The sequence below is a fragment of the Globicephala melas genome, chromosome 16, assembly GCF_963455315.2.
Source record: "Globicephala melas chromosome 16, mGloMel1.2, whole genome shotgun sequence".
Taxonomy (NCBI): Eukaryota; Metazoa; Chordata; class Mammalia; order Artiodactyla; family Delphinidae; genus Globicephala; species Globicephala melas.
In genome coordinates, this window is record NC_083329.1 from 50,738,262 (window position 1) to 50,747,465 (window position 9,204).

The following is a 9,204-nucleotide window of genomic DNA, read 5'->3' on the forward strand; positions in this document are numbered from 1 at the left end:
TTTGAAACCTAGCCCCTTGGCTTCCTTAGCTCTGTGAATTTGGGCAAATTCCTTAATTCTCTGTGCCTCCATTGATATGTAAAGCACAGATGGTTGTAATGATTAGAAGAGAACCTACTGGAAAGAACACATTCCAGCTCCTTTCCTTTTCAGAACAGCAGTTAATGTCTATTGTCTTACTCCTTAAGTGCCAGGGATATATCTGATTTCTCTGTTGTTTCTCCCCAAACCCTCAGCCCAGCATGACAATTGCTACAAAGTTGAAACTCAGTCAGTATTAAATCTGGGGCTGAAACAGAAGAGATGCATGGCCACACCTATTCAAGGGGACAACAGAGCAACAATTTCCATCATCTTAGGAATTAGGACTAGTAGAAGACAAAAAAGAAGTAATTATCTAATAAGCCCTCTGCAGCATAAAGTAGTCAATGAAACATGAATCAAAACCCAGTTCAGTAAGCTATGGACTCTTGGATAATTACAGGTTATGTCTCCCCAAGTTTGTGCTCTCACCTAAACTAATGATAGCTGCATTACAACTGTGCAATAATGTAGGTAACAAATAACTGTTAGATGCTAAATAAAGGGTAGTATTGTTATTTGTTGTTATTGTTAATATTATTATTGTAATCATTACTAGTTGCCAGGAATTAAGCTCAACATTGTCTTACATTGTTCTGAGACCTCCATGGAGGTCATCAGTTCTCAACTATTAAGTAGGTTAGTTTTCTATCAGAAGCGATGCTTAGTGGTGCTTAGTTCAGGTGGTGTTCTCAGATCTGGAATGCAGTGTTGTACAATACTCATGATAATACCAAACTTCATGGAATACTTACTGTGTGCTAAGCACTGGGCTAAGCGCTTTACATATTTTGACACATTTAACCCTAATGACAGCCCTATGAATTATATGTTACCTTATTATCCCAACTTTACAAATGAAGGGGAAAAAAGTCCAGTAAATTGAGTAGCTTACCCAGTGTCAGACAGTTAACCATTTTTGGTGCCAGAATTATAATCTAGGCGGTTGGGCTAATGAGTCTGTACTCTTAACCACTACACTCGTTCTCATGGAGCTGTAGTCTGGAAGACAAGACAGACAACAAGCAAGTTAGCAAATGCATACATAACAAAATTTCAGGGAGTGTCAAATATCACTAGAAAATAATATAAAAGGCTTGAGAGAAGGACAAGTCATATAAATTTGGTAGCCACTGCATTTATCTGTGAGGAGGGAATAGATGCCCAAAACTCTAAATCCTGAAAATTAAAAACCATGTGTAGATGGAAGGGGAGAGCTTCTCAGGCAGCATGAACAGTAAGCGGGTCAGTCCGTTTGAAGGCTAGTGAGAAGGCCAGTGTGACTTGCATAGTGTATGTATAACATTTAGCTTCGCTGCAGTGACAAAAGCAGCCTTAAATCTCTGTGGCTCATAAAATGTAACATGACTTCCTTACTGATATTACATGTTGGGAGCTGCCTCTATTTGAATGCAGTACTTGTGGGAGGGGAAGAGCAAGCACTACCAGAAACATAATATTTCAGGATGCTATGTGGCATGCCATCACTTCTGCTCATTTTCCCTGGTGCAGGAAGGCCCTGTGGCCAAGCTAATAGTGGGGTTGGGAATGAGGCTCCTCAGCCCGTCGTGTGGAACAGGCAGAGGTGAGGTCCGAGTGGTCTAGACACTGTCCTAGAAACACAGCAGAGTTTCTCCGGGTTCAGCAAAAACTGATCCCAGAGTAAAGGGCGAGTCTTCCTCGAGGACAGGAAAAGCCAGATGCCTGGCCCTAATCTGAGTTGAAGCTTATCTTGGAGAGCTCTCAATCTGGGTCCGCAAGCAAAGGGAGCTTCTCAGACAGAGAGTTTCAAATGTGTTCTGTGGCCTGTGTTCTGTTCCTGGAAGAGGTTCTACCTACCCACAAATGGAGGAGGAGGCAGGGTGAGAATGGGAAAAAATGTACTGCAAATACAGTGAAAACTTACTCTGCATTTTAATTCTGGCCCTGGTATTAAGTCAAATTACATTGGTAAATTTCATGCTGATCATCCCTAAAATGGAAACATTATACTCCCCTACTGGATCACTGTTTCAACAGAAGATCCATGCACTAACAAATGACCAGTAGGGTTTCCTCTAATGATGACATTTTCTTTTTTCTGACTGACAGAGGAACATCAATAGGACCTATGGCTTGATTTCACACATGTTTAGGAGTTACAAAGATAATTGGTGCGGAGAAAGTTGCCTTCTCCCCATCTTGCAGGATCTAGGGGTATGACTCACCATTCTAGACTTGATCACACGTGACATTGGCTGTATGTCAGTTCTCACCTGGGGTTTCTTGCTTCTGTTATATTACACAAAGAAAATGAGTCTCCCACCTTCCATTGTCAGGGCATCCTGGGATTGGCACACCCTTCACATAAATCAAAACAACCAGAATGAGATCCAGAGAAAGACAGGGCTTTCCTTGTAATAAAATGCCTGCAAGATTCTGTAATAGAACCCTCAGAGGATACTGGCACTGTTCATATTAGAAACTCACCAGGCTGGCCACCTAATAGAATCTTTACGTTTTCTTAACATCCTAGCACCTGGTCAGAGGTTGTAGTCACCTCTGCAGATGGAGAAACTTTGGCAGAAAGGGCATCAGAAAGGACAGAATTGCCACCACAGTAAAGGAAACTGCTCTGCTGTGGAGGGAAACAAAACATTGTCAAAGGAAGAGGTTCAAATGGTTCTCTCCCCCAGGGCTTTAAGAGACTCGAGAATGAAAGCTGGTGGAACTATCAAATACTGGGGCATGGGAAGTTACAGAGACTATTGATCTAGAGAAGAGAGAAGAAAAAAAAATCTCCTCATGAAGTCACATTAGCAAAGGCATTGGTATAAAACAAGAGCAGGGCAATTTTAGAAGTCCAGAGGAAGAAGGGAGCTAACGAAAGATGATGAATGCCTTTTACTTCACAGGGAAGAGGAATGAAAAAGAAAGTAGGAGGGAAAAGCAGGGAAGAGAAGTGTGGATGCTTATAGCTGAACAACCTCCTTTTTCCACAGCGGTACAGCTGGCTCAAGAGAGGTTTCCATGTGCTGATGAAATGCTTGTGATGAATAGTAAAACACACACCAATCAAAACTCTACCACTAATTACCTACGTGACATAGGCTCCATTATCTGCCCACATTAAGATTTATTTCCACATTTAAATATTGAGTATTCTTTTAGCTATTCAACATATTTATTGGTAGTCTACTTTGTGCCAGGAAATGTGTTAAGGGACCATTATAGTATATAATTCATGAGAGTAATAAGGATTAAAAGCCATAGCACATTTTGTACATTGACACAGAATACTGTCATCAAGTGCTTACTGTGTGCTGAGAATTGTTATAATTATGTTATATACATAAACTGCTTTTGTGGAAAGCAGAGGCTAAGTAATTTGCCCAAGGTCATACAGTTAATATGGGATTTGAAAGAAGGCAGTTGGCTTTGGAGTCTGCACTCTTACTCACTAGGCCATGTCACCCTTGACAGAGCACAGAGGTAGGACTTTAGGCTCCGAATCTTCAAAAACAATTTAGTGAATCAGCGATTATATTTATTATTATTTGTGACTCTGGCACACACACAACTCAATATGTGCTAGCTCTTAGTATCAGACAGCCTAGCCCAGAATTCAAAGCCCGAGCACTTTTTCTCAATGGGGAGACTGAGAAGATGCATAAAACCTGACTTCACTCTAAATACATAAAAACAATTAAAAAAAATGTGTCTGGGCTTGACATTAAAATTCTGATACATATTCACAAACTGGTCCTCCAGAAAGAATGTAATAATTTTAAACACTCACCATTACTATTGATATTTTCCTATCTTTGTCACCACAGAGTGATATCAATCTTTTCATCTTTGCCAAAAACATTAAGAGTCATAATTATAACAATAGTTGACATTTATTGAGTACTGATTATATGCCAAGCAAGTCACTGAGACATATAAATATTGATAAAGTTGATCTTTGTATAAACGTTATGTGTTATAGATGTTACCTCCACAGTAAATACAAGGAAACTGAGTCGTAGAGAGGAGTGACTCAGTGTGATTCCAGAGCTTGGACTATTAACTACTTAGCTATAATCAATTTAATAAGTAGAACAACGTCTTATTTAAATTTGTTTCTTTGTTTATTAGTGAGATTGAACATTTTTCGTATTTTATTTTGATATTCGCACTTTTATAAATTACGCTTTCAAGGCATTTCCCAATATTCTGTTGACGAGATTGTTCATTTCATACTGACTTCTAAGCTCTATTTCAGTGACATTACATAGTGCACATATGTTATCCTAGTTGTTCATTTGCCTTTTAAGTTGGTTACAAAATCCTTTGTTGGAGAAAGATATTGTTTAATATCATAGTATCATAGATAAATACCTTTACGAACAGAAACAATTTTTTTAAAATTTTAATATTTTTAAAATTCTGGTAAGTAGAATTACTAACATGAATTAAAATTAGAGAAAATAAGGCAGAATATTATTATCGCACACTAAGAAAATACAAAAAATTACGTGAAAAAATAAGTTGTTACCTTTAAGATTTTTTTCACTGAGATAAAATATACACAGAGTCCACAAAACTTCCTTGTCCAGCTTGATGCATTTTTACCTATGCTGACACTCACTTATCCACTGTCTAGACTAAGACATAGAACACTTTCACACCCCAGAAGTTTCTTGCATGCTCTTTCCCAGTCAGTGTCACCCTCTTTTGAATTTTATGCCCATTAGGTTACTTTTGCCTGCTGTATGTGTGTGTTTGTTTCAGTGAGGTATAATTCACACATAGCAAAATGGACAAAAAAATGTATAACACTCATGTAACCACAATCCAAATCAAGATACAGGACATTTTCATCAACCCGGAAGTTCCCTCTTGTCCCTTCCCTGTCAACATCCCTCTACAAGTAACCAGTATTTTGACTTCTATCATCCTAGATTAGTTTTGTGTGTTCTTCAACTTCTTGTGAATAGAATCATACAGGATCTGCTCTTTTGGTCTGGCATCTTTCACTCAACATGAGATTGAGGGTCATTAGTTAATTCTCTTTTCTAACTGTAGTATTCCATCGCATAAATATACCACAATTAATTATCCATTCCTCTTTTGCTGTACATTTGAGTTGTTTCCAGTTTTGCGTTGTTATGGTACAGATGCTAGTAACATTCTTGTATTAGGTAATAAAGAAGGCAAAACAAAATAGATATTTCACAGATAAAATCATCTCATTAAACCAGCAACAATTAAGTAGAAAATTATGAGGCTTCATTCATAATAGAACTAAATTACCTATACTGTAATAATCAGTGCCTAACTTTATAAGAATTATATTAGATCTTTGCAAAGGAAACTATAACATTTTATTGGACAAACAAAGAGGCAGAAGTGATAAAGACAAATCATGTATCTGGATATTTCAGCTAAATATTATTATAGATGTTTAGTATTCCCAATTTTCTTGTAAAATTAGCACAATTGCAACTGTAATCCAAACATAATTTGGAATTAAATAATTTTAAGGTTTTTCTGGAAAAAAGGAATGGGAGGTACTGAAGGATAGTTTATCAATAATAGTGATAATGGGGAGGGGAGAGGAATGGTGTTACTGAAACTTAGATGTACAAATCAGTGGGCGAAAATTGAGAATTTAAAAGAAAAAAAAAAGAAAAATACTTGCTATATATATGACCTTTCTAAAATTAATTAAGAAGGAAATACTTAATAAACAATGTTGTCTATACTTTGAGAAATTAAATGGGCCTCAGTTTTAGGTAATGCTTGGTGTCACCTTGTAATCTCTAGGGGAAGGGGACAAGAGGTTTTACAGTGAGCTTATGTATTTTTACTGCACTATTCTGAATTGCTAACTATAGAGAGCACACCTACTAGACAGATCCATTAGAACCAGTAGAGTCTTGGTGGATGTAACACCATGGGATTGCTGGATGTATTAGTTAGGATACATTAGGTTATGCTGCAGAAACAAAAATATCGACGTCTCGGGGGCTTGATGAAAGAACAGTTTATTTCCCATTCACTCGAAGTCAGTGGCAGGTTTGGGAGGCTTGCCAGAGTTTCTGTCCTTCATGAGGTGCTCACATTCCAGGATGCTTTGATTTGGTGGTATCTCCATCTAAATACAAGCTTTTGCAACCACTGCCACAGAAAAAGGGACCGTGGATAACAGGACACCAGCTTATACATGCTTTGGCTCACAGTTCGCTAATGAGGTAGTCATGTGACCATTCTTAATTTTTAAGAGTATGTAGCCATTAGGCAATTGAGTATTGATGAAAAGTCCACTGCACTGGCCCACATATATAGAGAATGGTGTCGGGCTCAGGGCAGGCCACTCCGAAATATGTCTCAATGACATATTGATTATTTTGAATTAAATTTACTTTAGAAACAGCTGATGCAAGAGAGACCCTCCTCTCTGTCTCCCCAAAGGCAGGAAATAAATCTCTCATGCGAAAGGTGCACTCCCTGCATCTGGAGTAGAAGGACACCCTTATTGCCAGAGATAGGAATTTGGGGCCAAAAGGCATGTATAAATAAACCTTGTTACTTCTTTAATTTACTGCCCCCAGCCCAAAGTGTTTAGATCCTTCACTAATTGAGCACCCAACGCCTAAGTTTCTTCATCTTGTCAATTCAAAAATTTATTGTTTTTTTCCCCTGTAAAGTATAAAAGCTGTCTGCTTTGGCCACTTATTAGGTCCTATTTCTATAAGCCCTCCATGCATACGAATTAAATGTTTCTTTTTCTCCCGCTAATCTGTCTTGTGTCAATTTTATTATTAGTCCAGCCACAAGAACTCAAGAGGGGGAGGGGGGACATTTCCCCCTCCCCAACTGTGAACTAAATACAAGCTTCCGTGTCTTCATGACTTTGCTCCCTTGTGATTTTTCTCCACAATGCCAGAGCTAAGGTGGAGCCCAGCAGTTGAAATGGGAGGATCTTCGGTCCCCATCTACTGCTCCACAAAGAATCTCTTTAGGGGTTTTTTAGAACTATTCATGGACTCTCTGCTGGGGGAGAGAGAACAGGTTTCCCTGGCTTGTGGGGACTTTCTGATGATTAGATTTTGGTGCTCCCTGCAGCAGGAGGCTGAGTTCAGGTTCTATGAGCACTTGATAAAGATTTTTCAGAGTGACTGCTTAGAGGAAGCTTAGAAGAGATCAAAAAGGATCAGCTGCAGAAGGGGAATGGCCACACATTCCCAGGAGGAATTGCCTGCAGATCTCTATGCCTTGAACCTCTATAGTACTTGACATGAATTAAATGTATTACAAAAATACAGTCCAAAAGGAACACTGATTCCCAGGGGATTCTCGCTAACTCAAAAACAGCATAGCGTGTCTGCTATGCTTCTAGGGTATCTGCTATGCTTGCAACTGTTGCAAAAGAAATAGCTCTTTTTCTGTTGCATCACAGGATACATACACATACATCTTATTTATTTGTAGAAAATTTTAGATTCTGAAGAAATTCTGAAGAAAATGGGCTTATAAATAAGATATTAAAGTAATATCTAAAATTTCAGATCCCTGATTAGATTTTTCAAAAGCATGGTACCACTTATTTAAATATACATATTAAATATGTTGCAACCGAAAATGATCCAAGTACAGAGATGAGGGAATTACATATAGAAGAGGGAACTAAGCTTTCATGTCAGTTGTATTGTGCTATGATTCTAATGAACTCTCTGTGTCTCGGTTTCCTCACCTGGAAAATTGGTGGGTGAGGTTGTGAGATACAAATTTTAGGTGAAGTGGTTTTATTTAAGATCCAATCCAGCTAATTCTTAAAACCATAGGCTTTAGAGTTTGGTAGATAGAACTTAGTTTGAGTCCAAGCTTTACCTGTTATTCGTCATGAGGCCTTGAGAAAATTATTTTACTTCTTTAAACCTGGGTTTCATTATTGATAAAATATGGATAAGGATAATAGTACCTCCTTCATAAGATTCTTATGAAGATAAATAAAATAATGCATGTCATGGTGCTACAGAGATCCTGGAATGAGGCAGGTTTTCAATAGATACTTATTTTCTTCTCTGCAAAAAGATTTCTTTTTTAAATGGAAGATTTTGTATATTGCCATTTTTGTATTTATGTGTCACATTTGACCTTTTATGTCTAGCCAATAAAGCTATCATAAAATTCTTGTGATGTTTACTTTGTGTGTAAGTGTACACACACACACACACACACGATTATTTCCTTTTTATCTTCTAAATTTGCAAATTCATCTTCGTGCAACTTATTTAATTAATTGTTCTGATAATCGATTGCTCTGTAACAAACCACTGTAACATTTAGTGGCTTAAAACAGGTGTCAGCAAACTCTTGCCCATGGACCAAATCCAGCCCACAGCCTATTTTATATGGCCCATAAGCTAGGAATACTTTTTGCCATTCTTACAGCATTGTAGAAAGAAAGAGAGAGAGAGAAAGAAAGAACTAAAAAATGGTGACAGTGACCACATGTGGTTTGCAAAGCCTAAAATATTTGCTATTTGACCCTTTACAGAGAAAGTTCATTGACTCTTGGCTTAAAACAACAATAAAAATTAATTTTGCTCACAAATCTGCAATTTGGGCATGGTTTGGCAGAGAAGCTTATCCCTTCTTCACTTAGTGTCAGCTGGGAGGTCTTGACTGAAGCTGGGGGATCTGCTTCCAAGATGATTCACTCACATGACTGGTGCGTCGGTGCTGGCTCTTGACTGGGATCTCATTTGGGCCAGATGACAAGGAAATCCAGTTTGCCTCCGTATGGTTTTTTAAGTTAGGGCATTTATTATGAAGTAGTAGGACCTTGTAAATTGGAAAGATGAACATCTGGGGGTATATTCTTACCAAGCTAAAGTCTTTGGTCTTTCAAATTTTGCTGAGCCTCCTTTGCCAGTGAATCAGCCCTCTCTCTCTCCTGTTTGAGAAGAATCTAAATGGCCTCTCCTGAGATTGTCTTGAAGAAGACTACTGATACCACTTTCAATACCTTTCCTAGAAGTGCTAAAACGGACAGCTAACTGCAAATCTTTGCAAGGCTGTGAGGTAGTGGGGACTCTCACACACTGACAGTGGGAGTGTGAATTGTACAACTACTTTGGAAAACTGACATTA